At 41.6% G+C, this 22,335-nt stretch overlaps 1 protein-coding gene across 1 annotated transcript in view; it reads left to right on the top strand.

The window, feature by feature from the left end:
• The window catches only part of JMJD1C (jumonji domain containing 1C), a 593,631-nt gene that overhangs the window by 207,313 nt on the left and 363,983 nt on the right, over positions 1-22,335 (top strand).

Here is a 22,335-nt window from a genome sequence, read left to right on the forward strand (position 1 = left end):
CTGATAGTAGATGTTTTGCCGGGCCCTCTGGTCAAGGATATCGCTGATTTGAAGACGAATAGACTTAAGTTGCTGAAGCTCAGCCGTGTCCAATCTGGTGTAATGGTGCCGGCACAGTGTTGCCAGCTTCCCCGAGAGGGTCATGAGTGCCTCACCCTGCTTTCTTCGCTTAGCAGTAGCATACTGAATAATATGCCCACGCATGACCGCCTTAGAAGCCTCCCAAAAAATTTCAGGATCCACCTCCGACGTACGGTTGTAGGAGTCGTACTCAAGCCATTTAGCTCTAAGATAGGTGTAAAAGTCCTTGTCACCATATAGAGCTACGGGAAAACGCCATGAGCGCTCCCTTGCCAATCCGTGACTCCCAATGTAAGTACCACCGCCGTGTGATCTGAAAGCGACGTGTCCTCGATAGTGACGGTGTCAACCCTGGAAAAGAGAGAAGACGACACCAAAAGATAGTCCAGGTGCGAGTACATGGTGTGGGGGTGAGAGAAAAACGTAAATTCTCGGTCAAACGGGTGCATCGTTCTCCATGCATCCACCATCCCCAAAGGACCACAGAGAAAATTCACCCCCCTCTGGTCATGACTGCGAGACCGCGGCTTGGCAGGGGAACAATCCAAAGTGGGATCAGCCATGATGTTAAAATCCCCGCCAACAACCAACTGGTATTGCGTCAGTATACCCAAGAGACCGCAATAGAATTTGTGGCTATAAATGTTAGGGGCATAAAGATTACAAAAAAGGAAATGTGACCCCCACAGTTCTCCCAATAGGAGGACATAGCGGCCGTCTTTATCCTGAATTATCTTATGGATATTAAGGGGCAACTGTTTATGGACTAAAATGGCTACTCCGCGTCGCCTACCATTGTAGGCCGAATAGCCCACTTCACCTACCCAGTCTCTACGCAGCTTCTCATGTTCAGATGCAATAAAGTGGGTTTCCTGCAGGTAGGCAATATCAATGTAGTGCTGCTTAAGCCAGGTGAGGATCTTCTTACATTTCACTGGTGAGTGGATACCATCCACATTGAAAGTGGCCACAGTCAGATTAACCATAACTACTAAGCAAAAAAAGCCACCAGAGCGCCCAAAGGGTGAGCCAATTGAAACAAACCGGTGCCCGGGTCCCCCAGCTAGGCCCAGAGCCAGAAGATATATGTGAAAAGCAAACGTGTAAGCAGCAGTTCCCTCAGTCGCACTCCTGTCCAGAGAACCACCCACCTCCCCCTGTTCCACCCCCCCCCACACACAGCGCTACACACAACCAGAACCATACCCACCCATCCCCACTCTTCACACATATGCGCCCCTGCTCCCCCTCACTCACACAACACCTTCCCTCCCCCAACCTACCTTCCCAGCCCAAGAACCAATCTGCAACCCTATCCCCGCGGAAACCCCCAATGCCAGCCATACAAACCCTCCATCTCCCCTATGGGATCCCACTCACCCAACCACCTTACCCCATGCAAAAACTACAGACTGTCAGAAAACAAAGAGCAAAGGGGGAAAAAAGAAAGTGAACTGACAAATTGAAAATGAAAAGTAACAAGAGCAGAAGTAAACAGCAAATGAAGTACAGTATAAAAACCACAGAATCTTGAAACAATCACAAGGCACAGCCCAAAGCCCTCAACACACTGAAACCCTGAGGAGCCAACTCGCAAAGCTCTACCCAGGACCCACAAAACTAGATGCTGTAACCTGGGCTCGAAAGCACACAAAGTAGTCCATTCTGAAGGTGGGCCCCCAGATCCGGATACTGGGATCTATAGAAGAAGATACCCCTGAGGTGGGATAAGTTGAGGAAGAGACCGCAGCTGTCAGTAAGTCCAGAAACAGGCACCTCCCAGGCCAAAACCAAGGCAAGGGCTGCAGGTCCAGACATGACAAGGCAGCCCAGTGCCTGGCCAGTATCTGATCCAGCAGCCCCCAGAGCAGAAATCTCCAGTCCTGTCTCCCCAATCCAGAAACATAGGTGACCAAACCCCAGAGAAATCCTCCCATGTCCAAGTTCAGCATGACCAACCTGTCAGGCATCTGGCTCCAGAAGCAAACACTCTCACCGCCAATGCAGAGTTCACGGCTTATTCAGCTTGTCCATATAGACACGAGCATCCTCAGCAGAGTGCAGCAGTGTAGTCTTTCCCTCATGCCAAACACGGAGTAGCAGGGAATACCAGAGCTAAGGAGATACCCTTGAGGTGCAGCTCAGTGCAGTACGGGGACATTAACTTGCATTGCGCAGCTACCCGCACTGAGTAATCATGGAACAGTAAAATCTTATGGCCTTCATAGTCCAGAGAGGGAACTTTTCGGTATGCCCGCAGTAGTGCTTGTTTTTCCTTCCAAGTGCAGAAACGGGCGATAGCTATCCTGGGGTGCTGATCTTCCGCCTGTCGAGCACCCACACGATGTGCCCACTCGCAGCCATATTTGTTCTCGGTGGAGGGAAGGCCCAATTTCTTCGGCAACCATTGACTAAAGATGCGATAAAGATCTGCATCTTTGACGGATTCCGGCAAGCCAACAAGACGCAGATTGTTACATCTGCTGCAATTTTCCTGTTCCTCTACCCGCTCCTGTAGAGTCTGTATCTCTTTCTGAAGTGTAAGGATCTGAGCCGCCATACCGTTGCTGCGGTCCTCCTGCGCTGATATGCGTTGTATTGCCTCAGTCAGCCTACGGCCCTGGGAGTAAAATTTTTCATTCAACTCATCCACAGCCGACTGCAGCTTGTTCAAGCTATCCACCAGCGCCGCCGTGACTGATTTAGTGATCTCTTGAATCCAGTCCCCAGCCGGCACGGTGAAGGAGGTAGGGGCCGCCGCCATTTTTACTAACGGTTATTTTGGGTGATCCCAAAGTCCCCTCTGTGTCTTTGTTGGCATTCTGAGTAGGAGCGCCCTGGACTGCCTCGAAAAGCCGTCTGCCCCTTGTTTTCCTTAGCTATGTGTTGGAAATAGCAAAAACGGGGTGGTTGAAGCTGAGAAATTGCCATTTTTATGTGAGGGTGAGTGGAGCTCCACGAGCACATGTCTGTCTAGTCAAACTGCATCACGTGACCCCCACATTTTTGTTTCAATGTCCTCTTTAGTATATTTGTTCTACCTATTTGAGCCACTCTTTCATTTTCATATAATAATTTTTACCCTGGTATTAGTGTCCCATTAGTTATCCTCATACTAGGTCAGGGGTGTCACATAAGGGGCCGAAATCTAAAACATAGGCTAAGTTGCGGGCTGAATTTTTTATTAAGATACTTAGGGGTCCTTTTATTGAGATATGCTAACTGATTTAACCCGCGCTAAAAATTAGAACGCGCTAAATGTGCACCTTAATAAAAGGACCCCTTAGTCTTCGTAGAAGTATAGGGTTACAACATCTCCAACCCCACGCCGGCTCTGTGATGTAAACAAAATAAATAAAGACTTTTCCTTTCTCTTTTTAGGTCCTAGTTCACGCTTGCTGTCTAACACCAGCTCTGGCAAGATACTCATTTCAAATCTGACATATTGTAATCACAAAACAGAAAATAAAATGATTTTTTTCTACCTTTTGTTGTCTGGTCATTATTAAAATCATGTTGTTCCCAGGATCTGGTTGTCTTCTGATAACTCGCTTGCCAGGGTTTCCTGCCCATTTGTAGTTTCCTTCTTTCTCCGTGCCAACCATCCATCTTCCATCTCTGTCCTCCCCTTCCATTGCCCTTCCCTCTCCCGGAAGTCTGGCATCTTTCCTTTTTTTCATCTCCATCCCCGCAGCTGCAGCGATGGACCCCACCGTTCCCAGATCCACTATCTCTCCTTTTCTCAACTACCCTTTTATCCGGCAAATCTCCCTCTTTCCCCACCACACCAGGATCCACCATCTCTCCCTTTCTCTTCCCAACTTTCCTCCTATCCAGTATTTCTATCCTCCCCTCCACACCATCCCTTGTGTCCACCTTCTCTCCCTTTCTGTTCCTTCCCTCCCTCCATCCCATTGTCCACCATCTCTTTCCCTCTTCTAAAATAAACCTTAGGTTTGTATACCACACCATCTCCACAAGCGTAGAGCTTGGCACGGTTTACAGAGTTAGGATAGAAAGGAACTCCAATGAAGGGTTATAGGAAAGGAACAAGAAGAGAGAGAGGGACAAGGGTCCCAGAGAGCAGGAGGTGTTAGATTTTTGAAAAGAGCCAAATTTTCAGGTGTTTGCGGAAGAATTGGAGGGAGTTTGAATTTCTGAGCGGGGATGTGAGGTTGTTCCAGAGTTCTGTGGTTCTAAAGGGGAGGGATGTTCCTAGTCTTCTCTGTTTTTAGACCCATTATTTCTTCTCCTAAGTTTCCAAGTTTTATTAAATATTTGATGAATCGCCTATTAAAAAATTTCTAGGCGATGTACATATTCAAAATAAAAGTATTCAAGAAGCTAAAATATAACAAATATTAACATATTACACCATAAATTTCATCCAAAACATACATGAGGGGTAAGGAATAACATAAAGTTACAATGTTGGGTTAGAAAAAGGGAAAAACAAAAGGCTAGGTTTAACTTTATCAAAACACAAGATAAGGCTGTCTGTAAAGCAAATAAACACTTTGAGATTAAAGATGATCTTTAAGTAAGTAGTTTTAAAAGGAATAAAACGATAAGGTTTAAGCCAATATTAAAAAATATTCTTAGGTCAATCAGAAGTAAAAGCGTCTTTAAATAAATAAGTTTTTAGTAATTTTTTAAAAGTTGTAATATCCTGTTCAGTTCTAATATATTGGGGAAGTGCATTCTCCTCCCCCCCCCCACCCTCAGACCAGCATATGCACGTCTCTTTGGGCCCCTCTTTCCCTCCCTCTGTGTACTTCTACATGAGGGCCTGCGCTCCCCCCCCCCCAAAGGACTGCGTGTTTTCCCCCTTCTTTCTAGTGTCTTCCGGCTTCCCGGTCTCACCTTCAAAGCAGCCTGCAGAGGATTGCCGGTCGGCTGTAGTGATCCTAGCAGGCTGCGGTCGGCCTCTGTAGCACATTCCCTCGGCTGCAGTCCTGCCCCTCCTCTGATGTATGGGACCGCAGTAGAGGGAACGTGCTAGCTACGGCAGCCTGCTAGGATCGCTACAGCCGACCAGCAATCCTCTGCAGGCTGCTTTGAAGGTGAGTCCGGGAAGCTGGGAGGGAAGGAAGGAACAAATTTAATTACCCTTCAGGTCAAATTTGGCCCAAGGGCCTGAGTTTGACACTCTTGTACTAGGTGTTTGAAATGCCAGTTACATCTACCTCTTCAGTGCTATACATTCTAACTCTCCCATTTTATATTTTAGTCTTCTACCTTTTACATAGTGGCATTGTAGATGAAACAAAAACTGTAGTTTGAAATCTGCTTAGTAGTTGACAAGGATAATTTATGATATGTTTGCCCTTTATTTAAAGGCACCTGAGCTACTTTTATGTTTTATGACATCTGTTTCAATGGTATGTTTCAAAGATTCCTCGCTCTAAACCATTTTCTGCTGAGCAACTGTCAGCGTCCCTTCCCCCCAACTTTCTAGTTTAAAAGCTTCTTTATCACCTTTTTAATGATTAGTATAGCAGCCCAATTATACCTTCACCTCTCTAGCCTATTTAAGCATTCTCCAACCGCTCTCTCTCTCTCTCTCTCTATCTTTTTTACCTCACTGCTCCACATCTCTGATCATCATCTGATAAACTTCACAATTACTCCATGGCCAGTCATCACCAACAGGTTTTGAAATGTTCAAGCTCTTGATCATTCCACATTCTCAACCACTGTTTCACCTCTCTTTGCCTCCACTATGTTGTCCAAGTCTGTCCGCAAGGCTGTCTAGTTGTACTGTTCTATTCTCTCCTCTGCTTTGAACATCTTTGCTCACTCTATTCCTTACTCTGTCAGGTTTACCAATCTCACTCCCAGTATCTGCTACTTATGTTGCTATACCTGTTGTGCCGAGCGCCTTTGGCTTAAATCTTGCATACATGCTGATACCTGCACTTTAAATTTATGCTAATCTCCTTTAATTCTGCTCTTACACTGGTCAAGCAAGACTACTACATCCAACTAACTCCCTTTCTTCCAACCCCTGCTGTCTTTTTTCCACACTGAACTGCCTCCTCAAATTGTCCCCCCACTCCCGACCTCTCCATCTCTCTCTTCCCAGACAATGGCTGAATACTTCCATGACAAGGTTCACAAGATTGCCCGTGAATTCCCTGAAAAGTCACATCCTTCTCCCCTTTTCACCATCCACTCTCCTAAACTTCAAGCTCACACCATCCTTTCTTCCTTCACCCAAACTATTCAGGAAGCACCCACACATCCTCCTCTGGTCTGGTCCCACTCTCTTGACCCTCCTTCAGCTACCGTCAACTTTTCTTCCTTTTCTGAAATCACAAAGGAAGAAACCGCACAACTTTTGTCCTCAGCCAAGCCTACTACATGCACCTCAGACCCTATTCCCACCCCTCTACGTGACCCCATCTTATATACTGTTATCCTTCCCATCTGCCCATATCCTCAACCTATCCATTTCCACTGCAGCTGTCCCCAATACCTTCAAACATGTGGTGGTTAAGCTACTTTTCAAAAAACCCTTGCTGAAGCCCACCTGCCCTTCCAACTATCACCCTATCTCCCTTCTCCCAATCCTATCCAAGCTATTCGAGTGTGCTGTCCTCCATCGATGCCTCAACTTCCTTTCATCTCAACAGGCTCTTGATCCTCTACAATCAGGCTTTTGACCTCACCAAAGTCTGACCTGTTCCTGGCTAGATCTAAGGGACTTTATTCAATCCTCATCCTTTCTGACCTATCTGCTGCATTTGATACTGTTTATCACTGCTTACTCCTTAATATGCTGTCCTTGCTTGGATTCCATGAATCTGTCCTCTACTACCTCTCCCATTGCACTTTTAGTGTATGCTTTGGTGGGTCCTCCTGTGTTTCTATCCCGCTAGCAGCCAGTGTACCCCAGGATTCTGTCTTAGGACCAATGTTCCCTCTAATTTTTCTTAGGCTGTGTGCGCAAAAAATTTCATCTGTGCGCATTATAAAGAAAAACTAAATTTGTGTGCGCTATAAAAAATGATTGCCAGAGGGCACGGAGTTCAGTTATGGGCAGGTCTTTCAGTTTAGTCTGAATTAACGAAAACACAATGTAAGTTTTAGTTACACTTTATGTAACATAAAGTCTCATTTCAATAAACATAAATTATGTTTAATTGAAATGTTTCATTGAGCGCTACCTATAAATAATATATCATTGTACTTTATACTTAAAATTTAAAAAATAACAGCAATTTAGTTTTCAAAGTTTTTCCCTGTGATCTTTCATATTTATCCAGTCTGAATAAATTCTGTCAAGATCTGTTGAGCCTACATCTTGAAGGTGACTCTTAACACGCATCAGCATTTCCAAATGCTTTAAATGTAAACGATTCCTTTGTTTAGTCTTCAAATTGTTCATTAGACTAAAACCAAGCTCACAATCTGAACTAGATGCTAAGAATGTGGCACCAATGTCCATCAATTTTGCTAAATCTGCAAATTGATCATTCTGAAATGCAAATTTCGTCATATCTGGAAAGCTGTTTATCAGATTGCTTTTGATTTTTTCTGCAACAAGGAATTTAAAGTCATTGTATTGCTGAATAATAACGCTTTCCTCCGGAAGAAATTGTTTATACTTTAAACAAAGAGATCTGATGTGTCCATTTCCAAAGTCAAAGTCGCATTGTGATATTGCTGTACAGTCAAAAGCAGACCATTCCTCAACTTCATTTTCAGGAAATCTTTCACCCAGATGCAAACATAAGATGTTAATGAAGGTTAATATGGAATTAGTATCCACTGAAACTGTTGTCAAGAAGACTGTTGACTTTATCACTCCACTTAACCTTGTCGCCTAAGTATTGCATTCGAAGTTTTTCAATTTACCCTGTGCAAGATGATAAACTTCTAATGGTGTCAAACCATGTTTTTGAAATACCATGGTTAAGGAAGCCAGTTCTGATAAGACATCATTCAAAACTTCAAGTGTAATATGAAATTGTTCACTGTTCAGCTTCTTATAGCAGTACTTTGCAATAGGATCATTATCTTTGTCTTCTTCAAAATATTTTAACAGGGGATCATAATTTTGAATAATTGCTTTAAGTGCAAAGTGTCTAGATAACCAGCGCACTTCATTCAGAGGTCTGAAAGCAATTGATTCACATTCAGATGCATCTGCTATTTCTTGAAATGTGCATCGTTTAGTAGAAGACGACAGAACACCGTGTACACAGTTCTCATTACAGTTTCTACTTCTTTCATCAATTTTACTTCTTTCCATGAATCAGAAAGTCCTAAATCTTCCCGATGTGCAACACAATGTTGCTGCACTAAATGTGGAATGTCTTTTCTCAGCTGTGCTGCAACACCATCTTTTTTGCCCAACATAACAGAGGCACCATCAGAGGTGAACACAACCATTTTATTCAGGTCAAGTTCATGTTTCCTATAGAATTCCCTAATTGCTGTAGCATCCCACCAAATGATGTCCTATACTCATTTGAATTGACTGGCCGATATGTAAAGTAGAGTATTAAGTACTTGTTGACAGAAATGTCTGTGCTTTCATCAACAGTTAACGTATGATACGTTGCTAATTTAATGTCTGCCATACGATCATCTTGCACGATGCCATTCATAATTCCAAGAAATTCAAACACATAGTTTTTGCTTCTCCAGCTATCAGGTATACTAACATACTTCACCATGTGCTCATTGATATCTTGAACAGAGAGCATTGAGATATTCATCTTAATGGCCAGCACAACACTGTCGACAAGAACCTTAATTTCATCAGGACTGGAACACTTCCGTTCATTACTAATTTGCCTGTTTTCTTTTTTGGTTGGGCTTTCAAGCAACATGTTAACCAGTCTCCCTCTTAAATTCGGATTTTTACTTCTGAGTTTCCTAATACTGTCGTATGATATTTACTTGATAGATGGCGTTTCAGAAAGTCCAGTTTCCAAACATCATCCCATATTTTTCCAGTAGAGAATTTTCCAGTTGCTTTGGCATCTTGACAATAAAAACACACAACTCCATCGTCTTAGTCATAGGTAAATATTTCACACAGTCGAACACGCATTGTATTTCGAGATTCCGGTGTCTCCGTTTCAACAATTTCTTCAAGCCATTCAGACCTAAAAGCTGTTGCAGCTCTCTTGCGTTTTACACTTTTCACCATTCGCGGTTTAGACATTTTAAGAGTTATATCTGGTTGCAATTTAATAAATGAATACAGTTATACAACTGCAGTACCACCCTGCACACTATGATTCCATGAAATAAACAATATGGCAGAACTTCAGGAAGTCAAAGAATCAGAAGTGTTTCATATCTTCTGGGGCACGTGACCTGTCAAGTTCAACTGCCAAAGATAACGGAATCACGTGAATGACTTAAAATTTATATTATAGCGCTTCAATAAATGTGATAAATGGGAAATCGGAACAGCTGGTCTTCTGCAACATTCATTTTAGCAGTGAAAATTATTTTAGGCAAAAATTTATTTTTTGTGCGCGCTATTTTAATTTGTGTGCGTGGGTTTGGCAAGTTGTGTGCGCATGCACAAGCGCACAGCTTAGAGGGAACAGTGCTTAGGACCTCCTCTTTTCTCTCTCTACACCTCTTCCCTTGATGCCCTGATATCTTCCCATGGCTTCCAGTATTACTGATATGCTGATGACTCCCAGATTTACCTCTCTACACCCAAAATTTCACCTAAAGTCAAGGAAAAAGTCTGTTTGGCTGACATTGCTGCCCGGATATTTTGACGCCATCTAAAACTAAACATATCCAAGACTGAGCTGCTCCTCTTTCCTCCTAAACCCTCTGTTCCTCTCCCTCCATTCTCCATCTCTGTAAATAATATTATTATCGTTCCAGTCTCCTCTGTTTGCAACCTTGGAGTCGTCTTCGACTCTGACCTCTCATTTTCTACGCCCATCCAAAAGACTGCTAAAGCCTGTCAGTTCTATCTCTACGGTTGTCTAATTAGACACGCTACACAACTGAGGAGTATAACTCCATTTTAGTGGCTGTGATTAACGGGGCACATTTTCTCCTGAAGAAGCTCTTAGTAGAGTGAAACGGGGACACTCTGTTATTAATACTGCCCTTGAATACAACCATTCAGCTTGGACTTAAAGCTAAGCACAAGTTTTATTAAGTTATGTTTATATTATTGAGACTGACAATTCAAAAACTGACATAGTTAAATAAGGATTTTTTTTTGACGTATGATAGCTCGCAAGTAGCTGACCTGCTAAGACTAGTTCTAAAACCAGGCAGCCACGAGCCCTTGAAGTTTTTCCCCCCCTTTAGTATAATTGGTTCAAAGCTGTGCATGATAAATGTCATACTTAAAAAGCAAAAGTTAATGGTGAACTAAAGGAAAACGTTTCCACACATTGCCATTAAATTAGTTTGGGGTCCTTAGTATGTGACAAGATTTTTGTAGGAGGTTTGGACTTCTATGTCTACAACATCACCAAATGTCAGTAGCTCATCTACATTTCACTTCCATGCTACTTGGTCTACAATTCATACTTTCACATCCCACTACTGCCTGGAGAATCTTTCCAGATAGGATAGTCGTTCGGCCAAGCAGTTCTACAAAAATTATTCTCCACTTGAAAGTGAACTTCCCTCCAACCCACTTCATTTAGCTAGGTAGGCCCACATGTGAGAATATGCAGCCTGCTTGTCTTGTAACAGATGTTATCTGGGGACAGCAGACAGATATTCTCACACTACTCCCACCTCCTCTAATTGGCTTCTTGGTTTTTATACTGAACTGATGGTCCCGTGAGCCGACGTTGGGCAGTCTTGAAACTTAAAATTTTTTAAAATGACAGTATATTTTAACACGGTGACGGGTCAAAAGCGCGCGAGGACAAAGGCGCGCCGACAACCAAGTGCGGACAACTGAGCGCAGGGCTTAATCGCGCCGAAGAAAACTCATATTTTAAAGGGCTCTGATGGGGTGAGGGGGGGAACCCCCCCACTCTACTTAATAGGGATCGTGCTGCCTCATGCTGCCATGTTGGGGGTGTGTGGGGGTGTAACCACATTATACTGAAAACTTAACTTTTTCCTAAAAAACAGGGAAAAAAGTTATGGTTTCCAGTATAATGAGGGGGGTTACAACCCCCCAAACCCCCCCCCCCAACGTCAGCACAATCTCTATTAAGTAAAGTGTGTGTGTGTGGGGGGGGGTTTCCCCACCAACACCCCCTGTCGGAGCCCTTTAAAACATGTTTTTTCTTCAGCGCGATTAAGTCTTGCGCTCAGTTGTCTGTGCTCGGTTGTCGGTGCGCCTTTGTCCTCGTGCGCTTTAGACTATGAACCCTTTAACACTGTCTGTACTGGGCTCCGTGGATGACATCACCCACATGTGAGAATATTTGCCTGCTGTCCTCAGATAACACTCGTTCCAGGTAAGTAACTGTGCTTTCTTAATAATTGTAATATGAATTGGAATGAAAAACTCTCAGTCACTTCAGATTTATTTTTTATGCTGTTTATGAACTCTTCAAATATTTCTACACAGCAGCTAAAAATATAATTTCTTTCTGGAATGATAGTGAGTCTTGGAGAAGGCTCAGAGGCACAGGCATCCAACTAATAATGGATTGCTGAGTCTTTCGAGCTTTTATTTATGTGCCTGCTACAGTAAATGTCTGTTGAGGAGTAGGGACAGCATTTCTTATACCGGGGTTTGGCTTGTTTTATGCCCTACTGTCTCAGCATAGGCTTTAATATTATTGAGAAAGGAAAAGAACACTTTCTGTTCAGTTTGGCTGCCATGTAGATCATGTTTTGAATTTTAAAGTCTGTTGCTTTCATAACTGCACTATAGGGGCTTATTAAAAATTAGCCACTTTTTTTTCAAAAAGATACTTCATTATGCTAATTAATGTGATGGCATCATTCACCATGGAAATACAGGAAAGTGATTATCTTATGTGATAATCAAAAATTGCTCAATATTACAGTTGGAAGTGGTAGACAGTATGTGAGTAGAAGCTGAGTTGCTCTGATTTGTGAAGGTAACCATGGTAACTTAATGCTATTTTTTGTTAAAGATGTCTCCTGACAGCTCGTTCTTGTTTTTTCTCTGAGATCACATATTCTTCGTTTTCCTTTAGCACTTAATACCACTTAAAATAGATAATTGCAAGTAAATGTTTAAAAGGAACCCTTACCCACAATGCACTGAGTAGTATTTCAGTACTTTTAAGAAGTTGTTGAAATAATTTTGGCAGCTCTGCTGCAATTCACTTGGGTTCTTGGAATCAGCTATATTTCTAGTAGTTGCAAATTATATCTGACAGACAAAATATATCTGGTTCCTATTCTATTTGTGATGCCACTTGTGAAATCCATGGTTAATATGGAGAGATCTAATCAATATTATATTTTGATGCTTCCAAGTATGACTGCTGAACATGTTTCAGGTATCTTGAGGTGTACCCTATTTAAAAATTTTAATATACAATTACATTCTACAAATTGCTACCAACTGTAAAAATTTCTGAAATATAGAATAGTACACAGTGAATATGCTTTTTCAAGGCTTTACTTACAATGTGCTAATGTTAAGATTGCTGTCCTTGTTCAGTAATTTTCTCCTTAAACACAGTTTTCAGTTGGTATATTTTCCAAGGCTGATGAGGAAATCTGTAAAATTGAGGATGAATTTTTTCCTTAGCCCCTGCAAGAACACATTTTCATCAGCTATGAGGATGAGTGACAAAATTAGCTTATTTAGTCAACCACTGTTGAAAAATGAGAGCATAAGGTAAGAGAATTTCCTATGTAACTATATTTTGAGATAGGAATAATATAACATTTTTTTCTTTGAATTTTATCATATTTCTTATTTATTAGTTGGAAGTTGATGCTTAGTTCTATGTAAGTTTTAATATTTTATTTATTGTACTAGCCCCCCCAGCCCTGCCCACCTTCTTCAGGCCTCTTCAACGGCCCTTTAAAGAATGGAATCCTTGGGGCACAAGTGCACATGAGCTCCCAGAAGGGAGAGGAGGAAGGGAGCCAACTAAACATCCCTCTTCTCCCCACCAGCTTTGATCCCCCACGTGGCCGAAAGAGGTCCCGCCTACCCTCTTCGGGTGTCCTCAATGGCCCTTTAAAGAAGGGAATCCTTGGGGCACCAGTGCACATGAGCCCCCAGCAGGGAAAGGAGGAAGGGAGCTGGCAAAATATTCTTCCCCACCAACTTCGATCCCCCTCGTGGCTGAGAGAGGCCCCATCCACCATCAATGGCCTTTTAAAGACGGGAATCCTTGTTGGGACACTAGTCACATGAGCCCTCAGCAGGGAGAGGAGGAAGGGAGCTGATGAAACATTCCTCCACTCCCCACTAGCTTCAATCCCCCATGCGGCCAAGAGAGAGGGGCCCCACCCACCATCTTCAGCTCTCCTCAATGGCCCTTTAAAGGGTCGTGTGACAGGCAGGTTTGTACCACTGGCGGGCCACACCAAAGGGCCCTTCGTGTGGCCAAGAGCACAGTGAGTAAATGAAACATCTATAAAATATAGTTGATTTTAAAAAAGAAATGTGGGCTAAAAATGATTGCTTTAAGTATCTGTTTAACAGACTGTAACTTTGTAGGAATAGAGTTTGCTAGAAGAGATTTTAATGAGGCAGTCTAAGCTAGAAATGATTGCTTGAAGTATTCTGCTTATAATACTACTAGTCTTTAAGCCCGTTACATTAACGGGTGCTAGAATAGATGTGTCTGTCTATCTGTGTTTCTTTCTCTCTTTCTCCTTGGCCGCTGTCTGTGTCCTTCTGTCTTCCCTCCCTCCCCCGAGCAAAGCTGTCTGCCAACAGTACACCCCTCCCCCCAAAGCAGCCCCCTTTCCCTCTCCCTGACTGTCTCTCCATGGCCCCCCTTCTGTATTTCCCCCCAGAGCAAAGCTGTCTGCCCCCCAGCACACACCTACCCCCAAAGCAGCCCTTTCCCTCTCCCTTACTGTCTTCCCCCTCTGCACCGGCACCAATACCAGCATGTCCTGCTGGTGCCCGAAGATCTGCCTCCTGTGCTGGGCCTTGAGCATGGGACAGGAAAATGCATATGGTACATGCATGTAACTCACCTTGAGCTACTACTGAGAAGGCATGAGAACTCTAGAATGTCTTCCCTTCCTTCTGTGTATACTCCACTCTTTTTAAAGGACATTTATGGTTAAAAGTATGCATTGAAAAAGACAATATGTATAAAAGCATTTTATCCTAGGACAAGCAGGCGACATTCTGACATATGGGTGACATCATACGCGGAGCCTGGTACGGACAGTTTGACAAGTGAAATGTGACTTAAGTTTGAAAAACTTTGCAACTGCCTGCATCGTGGATGCGTGAGTTCTTTCCCACCCGCTGAGGCGCGAGATTCCTCAGTTCTTCATTTTCCATGGAGCGAAGAAGTTTGCTTTCTCCTGAACACTGTTCAATTTTTTACTTGCCTTCCTGCATCGCATCTTTTTTCTCTGAATATTTTATTTTTATTTTTTCTACATTTCTTTTCTTTCAGTAAGACGAGTTTTTAAAACAAAAAAAAACAACAGACCTTTCCATCGAAGTACTCCCCCGTCTTCGTGGTGGAGGACTCACGGTGTCGTGTTGGATTATCGACTTGCTTTGATAGCTTTTTAGTTCACATCATTTTCTTTTTCTTCATTAGTGCTTTTCTTTTCTCTAGAAGTATACCTGACTGACCAATGTATTTACTCATTTCATTTCTTTAGGGCTTCAGACATGCCAAACGTTGTTCGTTAATACTTTCACGAAACAACCAAAACTTTTTTATATGGTTGGCTATGGCTGTGGCTTCTTCATTTGCCCATATAGTTTCTTATACATTTATGAATATCATTTAAATAATTTTTTTAATAGTTTTTTTTATAGAAAATGCTTTATAATAAATATTTGTAAAAGTAACTTAGCTTAATGCATTCTCCTTAGTTGGATCGGGTCGGGGCTTGTCACATCGACATGTTTCGCCTTAACGGCTTTTTCAAGATATCAACCCCTGCATAGATGAAAGAAGACATTACCCAAGAATCCTCCATTTATTATCCCTTAAGGGGACCATATAGTAAGTAGCTTTTTTCAAAACTATATGCTCACCTTATTATTCTTTTTAACAGACCATCCCGATATTTGCTGCTTTTTGATCTATCCAAGATGGCCGCGGCGTCTTTTTTTCTAGTTTAAGTACCAACCTCCTATAATGACCTCATCTCACCACTAGCGAATCAGGGAGCACCATTATATTAACGAAGTCCACTCCACTTCTTGATTTAGACCCTCCGGCACCACCGTATTTAATTTAAAGATCCACTTCTGCTCTAACCAGTTTAGCCTACGTTTATAATTTCCTCCCTCCCACCCTTCCTTTATATGTAATATGATACGCCATTTAATATCCGTGCTCTCATGTCCTAAAGAAACCCAGTGTTCAACTAGAGGAGCCTCCATTATTTTATTAATGATTCTTGATTTATGTTCATTTAGTCTGATGTTCATTTGACGACTTGTTCTACCCACATACATCAATTTACAAGGGCATATTATAACGTAAACCACGTTATGAGTTTTACATGTAGTTGTCGTATTTGCTGTAATCCGAATTTCTCTATGGGGAGCCTGCCATTCACTCCCTTCAATTGTACTACTGCACCATTGACACTTTTGACATTTCTGATGTCCCTGTATAGGTTGATCTTCACTTTCTTCTATATTGTAGCGATATCGTGCTAGATATTCTCCTATATTTTTCCCCCGCTGGTACGCAATCATGGGAAATTCTTCAAAAGCATTTGGGATTGTTTTTAATATATGCCAGTACTTTCTCATACTCTCCACTAGATATCTTGACTCCATATAGAAGGGCAAAACACATGTCATTCTAGTATAGGTTTCTTCTAAATTCTTCATTTCATCTTTAGTGGTAGATGACGGTTGTAATAATAGCTCTCGATTAGCATATTTTGCCCTCAAAAACGCTTTCCGAATAGCTCTATTTGGGTATCCTCTCATTTTTATTCGCTTCTCTAGTTGTCTAGACCAGTGATTCCCAACCCTGTCCTGGAGGAACACCAGGCCAATCGGGTTTTCAGGCTAGCCCTAATGAATATGCATGAGAGAGATTTGCATATGATGGAAGTGATAGGCATGCAAATTTGCTTCATGCATATTCATTAGGGCTAGCCTGAAAACCCGATTGGCCTGGTGTTCCTCCAGGACAGGGTTGGGAACCACTGGTCTAGACTGGGAAATAAACTCTTGATCTTCTGAACATAAACGACGTAGTCTAAGAAATTGCCCTACCGGCAAGTTGTACTTGGTGGCAAGTTGCCGGGTGGTGGCTATGAAATTTTAAAAGTGTATTCCTTGCCACAGATTTTCGAAACAGTGTTGTAGTGAACCTTCCTTGCTCAAATTTTATTGTAAGGTCTAAGAAGTTAACTTCACCTTGGCTATAGTCTGCTGTAAATTTAATATATTGATTCAAAGCATTTAGTTCTTTTATAAAATTTAATAACGCTTTTTCAGAATCTTTCCAGACGATAAAAACATCGTCTAGAAAGCGTTTCCACACTCCCACCTTTTCAAAATTCTGCATTGAATAAATACTATTTTTCTCCATACTTGCTAAATACAGGGTGGCAACCGAGGGAGCCAGCGTGGCTCCCATCGCCACCCCCTGTATTTGATGGTAATAATGTCCATTGAACCAAAAGTAATTTGCTGTTATAACCAGTTTTGCTAGTTTCATAAGAAATTTCGTCTTAATTCTAGGTTCCCCTATACGTTTCTCCAGTACTTCTTGTATAATGTCTAGCGCAGCTTGTTGCGGGATCATTGTATAGAGTGATGTGATATCTAGAGAGGCAAGTATGGGCATTTCTGTAAGTTGTTCCATATCATTCAACATAGAAATAAAGTGGGAGGAATCTTTAACAAATGAGGTAACTTTTGTAACAAAAGGTTGTAGAAAACAGTCTACAAATTGTGATAACGGTTCTAAAACCGAGCCTCTTGTTGATACTATTGGCCTACCCGGTGGAGTCTGTAAATTCTTATGCACTTTTGGAAGTAAGTATAGCTTTGGGGTACTGGGCCATTGTTCCATAAGAAAATTAGCTTCCTTTTTTGTTATCATACCAGTTTTTACTTCTGGTTCTACTATATCTTTAATTTGTTCCTGTAGCAGTTTTACTGGATCTGTATCTAACAGTTGATAAGCTGTCGTATCATTCAATTGTCTCTGAGCTTCAAGATTGTATTGATCTCTATTCTGTAATATGGTGGCTCCCCCTTTATCTGCTCTTAAGATAATCATTTGTTTATTATCCGTCAGCTCTTTCAAAGCCATATGTTGATGCTTATCCATATTTTTTGGAATAAACCGCCCCCTATTTTCCTTTTCTTGTTTTTCAAGATCTAATATAACCAGTTGTTGAAAAGTGAGAACAGAATGGTGAATACTTCCCGGAGGCATCCAGTTGCTTGGAGGTTTTTTTTACTGAAATATCTAAGCTGGGTGGATTGTCGCAGAAAAAAATACGTAATTGTATCTTTCTTATAAATTTAAAAACCCCAAAGCTATACTTACTTCCAAAAGTGCATAAGAATTTACAGACTCCACCGGGTAGGCCAATAGTATCAACAAGAGGCTCGGTTTTAGAACCGTTATCACAATTTGTAGACTGTTTTCTACAACCTTTTGTTACAAAAGTTACCTCATTTGTTAAAGATTCCTCCCACTTTATTTCTATGTTGAATGATATGGAACAACTTACAGAAATGCCCATACTTGCCTCTCTAGATATCACATCACTCTATACAATGATCCCGCAACAAGCTGCGCTAGACATTATACAAGAAGTACTGGAGAAACGTATAGGGGAACCTAGAATTAAGACGAAATTTCTTATGAAACTAGCAAAACTGGTTATAACAGCAAATTACTTTTGGTTCAATGGACATTATTACCATCAAATACAGGGGGTGGCGATGGGAGCCACGCTGGCTCCCTCGGTTGCCACCCTGTATTTAGCAAGTATGGAGAAAAATAGTATTTATTCAATGCAGAATTTTGAAAAGGTGGGAGTGTGGAAACGCTTTCTAGACGATGTTTTTATCGTCTGGAAAGATTCTGAAAAAGCGTTATTAAATTTTATAAAAGAACTAAATGCTTTGAATCAATATATTAAATTTACAGCAGACTATAGCCAAGGTGAAGTTAACTTCTTAGACCTTACAATAAAATTTGAGCAAGGAAGGTTCACTACAACACTGTTTCGAAAATCTGTGGCAAGGAATACACTTTTAAAATTTCATAGCCACCACCCGTACAAACTTAAGTACAACTTGCCGGTAGGGCAATTTCTTAGACTACGTCGTTTATGTTCAGAAGATCAAGAGTTTATTTCCCAGTCTAGACAACTAGAGAAGCGAATAAAAATGAGAGGATACCCAAATAGAGCTATTCGGAAAGCGTTTTTGAGGGCAAAATATGCTAATCGAGAGCTATTATTACAACCGTCATCTACCACTAAAGATGAAATGAAGAATTTAGAAGAAACCTATACTAGAATGACATGTGTTTTGCCCTTCTATATGGAGTCAAGATATCTAGTGGAGAGTATGAGAAAGTACTGGCATATATTAAAAACAATCCCAAATGCTTTTGAAGAATTTCCCATGATTGCGTACCAGCGGGGGAAAAATATAGGAGAATATCTAGCACGATATCGCTACAATATAGAAGAAAGTGAAGATCAACCTATACAGGGACATCAGAAATGTCAAAAGTGTCAATGGTGCAGTAGTACAATTGAAGGGAGTGAATGGCAGGCTCCCCATAGAGAAATTCGGATTACAGCAAATACGACAACTACATGTAAAACTCATAACGTGGTTTACGTTATAATATGCCCTTGTAAATTGATGTATGTGGGTAGAACAAGTCGTCAAATGAACATCAGACTAAATGAACATAAATCAAGAATCATTAATAAAATAATGGAGGCTCCTCTAGTTGAACACTGGGTTTCTTTAGGACATGAGAGCACGGATATTAAATGGCGTATCATATTACATATAAAGGAAGGGTGGGAGGGAGGAAATTATAAACGTAGGCTAAACTGGTTAGAGCAGAAGTGGATCTTTAAATTAAATACGGTGGTGCCGGAGGGTCTAAATCAAGAAGTGGAGTGGACTTCGTTAATATAATGGTGCTCCCTGATTCGCTAGTGGTGAGATGAGGTCATTATAGGAGGTTGGTACTTAAACTAGAAAAAAAGACGCCGCGGCCATCTTGGATAGATCAAAAAGCAGCAAATATCGGGATGGTCTGTTAAAAAGAATAATAAGGTGAGCATATAGTTTTGAAAAAAGCTACTTACTATATGGTCCCCTTAAGGGATAATAAATGGAGGATTCTTGGGTAATGTCTTCTTTCATCTATGCAGGGGTTGATATCTTGAAAAAGCCGTTAAGGCGAAACATGTCGATGTGACAAGCCCCGACCCGATCCAACTAAGGAGAATGCATTAAGCTAAGTTACTTTTACAAATATTTATTATAAAGCATTTTCTATAAAAAAACTATTAAAAAAATTATTTAAATGATATTCATAAATGTATAAGAAACTATATGGGCAAATGAAGAAGCCACAGCCATAGCCAACCATATAAAAAAGTTTTGGTTGTTTCGTGAAAGTATTAACGAACAACGTTTGGCATGTCTGAAGCCCTAAAGAAATGAAATGAGTAAATACATTGGTCAGTCAGGTATACTTCTTTGATACTAGACTAATGTGAAGGAGGTGACTTAAATTTGTACTTTCTTTTCTCTAGAGCAGTTTTTTTTTACAGTGCATTCATGGAAGGTGCCAAATCTTTGCAGCCGTTGATGTCGAAGGCATCGGCATCGCAGGACATACTGGCATCAGAGAAACCTGCTAAGAAACCTTCCGCTTCCCAACAAGCGTCACAGGTCTCTGCAGCATCGAGTCAGTTGATGCAGACCAAACAATGACGCCACCGCTCTCCTGCTTTGCAGGTTGTTTCATCTCCAAAATGTGCTTCCTTGTTGAGGTCACCCATACTGAGATAACCTGCTACACCATTGGTACTGGCTATTCAGCCTTTGGTACCAGTGTCATTGTTTTGAGAAAGACTCGATGAGTTTTTCCAGAGGGAGTTGGGTAGTGTGTTCAAGCTCCTGCCGATTTCACAGCCTACTCCCTCGGTACCGGCCCAGCTTGAGCATAGCATTATGAGGCCTGAAGGTACCAATGTCAGCTGTTCGGTAGAGCATCAATCATCTCCTGTGAGGCATTGTCATTTCTCTTCTTTATACAGAATTGTTTCTTCTCATGATAGACCACAGCTTTAGCATCAGTCATTAGTGGTGGAATCAACCCTTAAGAAATCTTCTGCTACCAAGGTTTATGCTTTGACACCTCCAGGACTATGGACAAATTTGGTCGTAGATTCTACCAAAATACCATGCTGGCTAACAGGATATTCAATTACAATTTTTATTTTTCCTGTTCTTTGAAACAGTTGGTCAATCAGCTACCTAATTTTGACCTGTTTATTCCTTCTTAACACCTTGTGCACTACTAACAGATTATATCTACTCTGAAACAAACTAAACAGTATATAGCAAGGTCAGCCTATGATGCATTTGAAATGTCTTCCAGAGCATCGTATATGTCAGTTGCTAAGAGACGCTCATTAATCTTCAGGATCAATTACCAATATTCCATGTTTAGGAGATGAGCTGTTTGGAAATTCTATTGAAAGAGCTACATAAAAGTTAACATTGCATGAAACCAGTTCGGATTCTTTGGTTAAACCAAAGGCTAAAACCTTCCACTTCAAGGCAGTTGACCAAGCCTTCTTATTCATATCAGAGGTGCTATACTGCTGAAGAACCTGTTTCTAGACAGCCTCCTCAGGAGAAGCAAAGGCAACAGCGCTCTCAAATGTCTCAATCAGCAGCCCCTTAGATTGGAAGTCATCTCAAATTTATTACCAACGTTGGACTCTGATAACGGCTTCTGTGTATTCAAAGTAATCAAGGACTATTGCTCCCACCATTTTCTCTCCATGCCTCCAAATCATTCACTGAGAAACTTCTCTTTCAACCATCGACAGAAGTTCCTTCTTCAGGAATTAGAGGCCTTGCTTCATCTAAATGCCATAGAGGTAGTCTCTCCCTCTCAGAAGAATCAGGGATTCTACTCCAGGTATTTTCTTGTCCCAAAGAAGATGGGAGGTCTGCGCCTCGACCTCCGACATCTCAACAAGTTTCTAGTAAAAGAAAAATTTTGAATGTTATCCCTAGGAACTCTATATCCCTAGTTAGATCACAACAATTGGCTATGCTCTCTAGATCTCAAAGAGGCTTATACCCTCATACCAATTCATCCAGCTCACAGAAAATTTCTGTGGTTTTGAATTGCCCACCAATGTTTTCAAAACAAGGTCCTGTCCTTCGGCTTGGCCTTCACCAAGTGCCTTGTCATTATAGCAGCAGCTCTAATAAGTCAAGGATTTCAAGTCTTTTCTTATCTCAATGATTGGCTGATAAAAGACGCTTCTCCCCAAGGTATGCGCTTGGTAAGTCAGTCAACAATCTTTTTTCTTAAACATTTGGGGTTCAAGGTCAACTTCCCCAAATCACAGCTTCAACCCTCCAGTTTATAGGAGCCCTGCTCGACACTGTCCAACTCAGGGCATTTCTATCACAGCAAAGACAAGACAACCTCATTCAACTTTGCAATCAAGTTTCTCATCTTCCAACCATCTCAGCCAGACACATGATGAAACTCTTGGGTCATATGGCCTCCACAGTCCATGTTACTCCCTTCTCGAGACTTCATCTCAGAACAGCTCAGTGGTCTCTGGCATCTCAATGGTCTCAGGCTCTCAATCCTTTTTTTCCAGAAGATTACTGTCACACCATCACTGCATCAGTCTCTTCAGTGGTGGATAAATTCTTCCAATCTTTCAAGAGGGCTCTTATTTCAAATACCGCAGCATCAGAAAGTTCTGACTGTGGACTCCTCCATGTATGCGTGGGGTGCTCATCTGGATGGTCTCCGGACACAGGACCACTGGTCTGTTCAAGAACAGAAGCTCCATATCAATCTCTTGGAACTCAGAGCAGTCCTTAATGCTCTGAAAACGTTTCAACAATATATCCAATCACATGCTCCTTGTTCGCAC

The sequence above is a fragment of the Geotrypetes seraphini genome, chromosome 4, assembly GCF_902459505.1.
Source record: "Geotrypetes seraphini chromosome 4, aGeoSer1.1, whole genome shotgun sequence".
Classification (NCBI taxonomy): domain Eukaryota; kingdom Metazoa; phylum Chordata; class Amphibia; order Gymnophiona; family Dermophiidae; genus Geotrypetes; species Geotrypetes seraphini.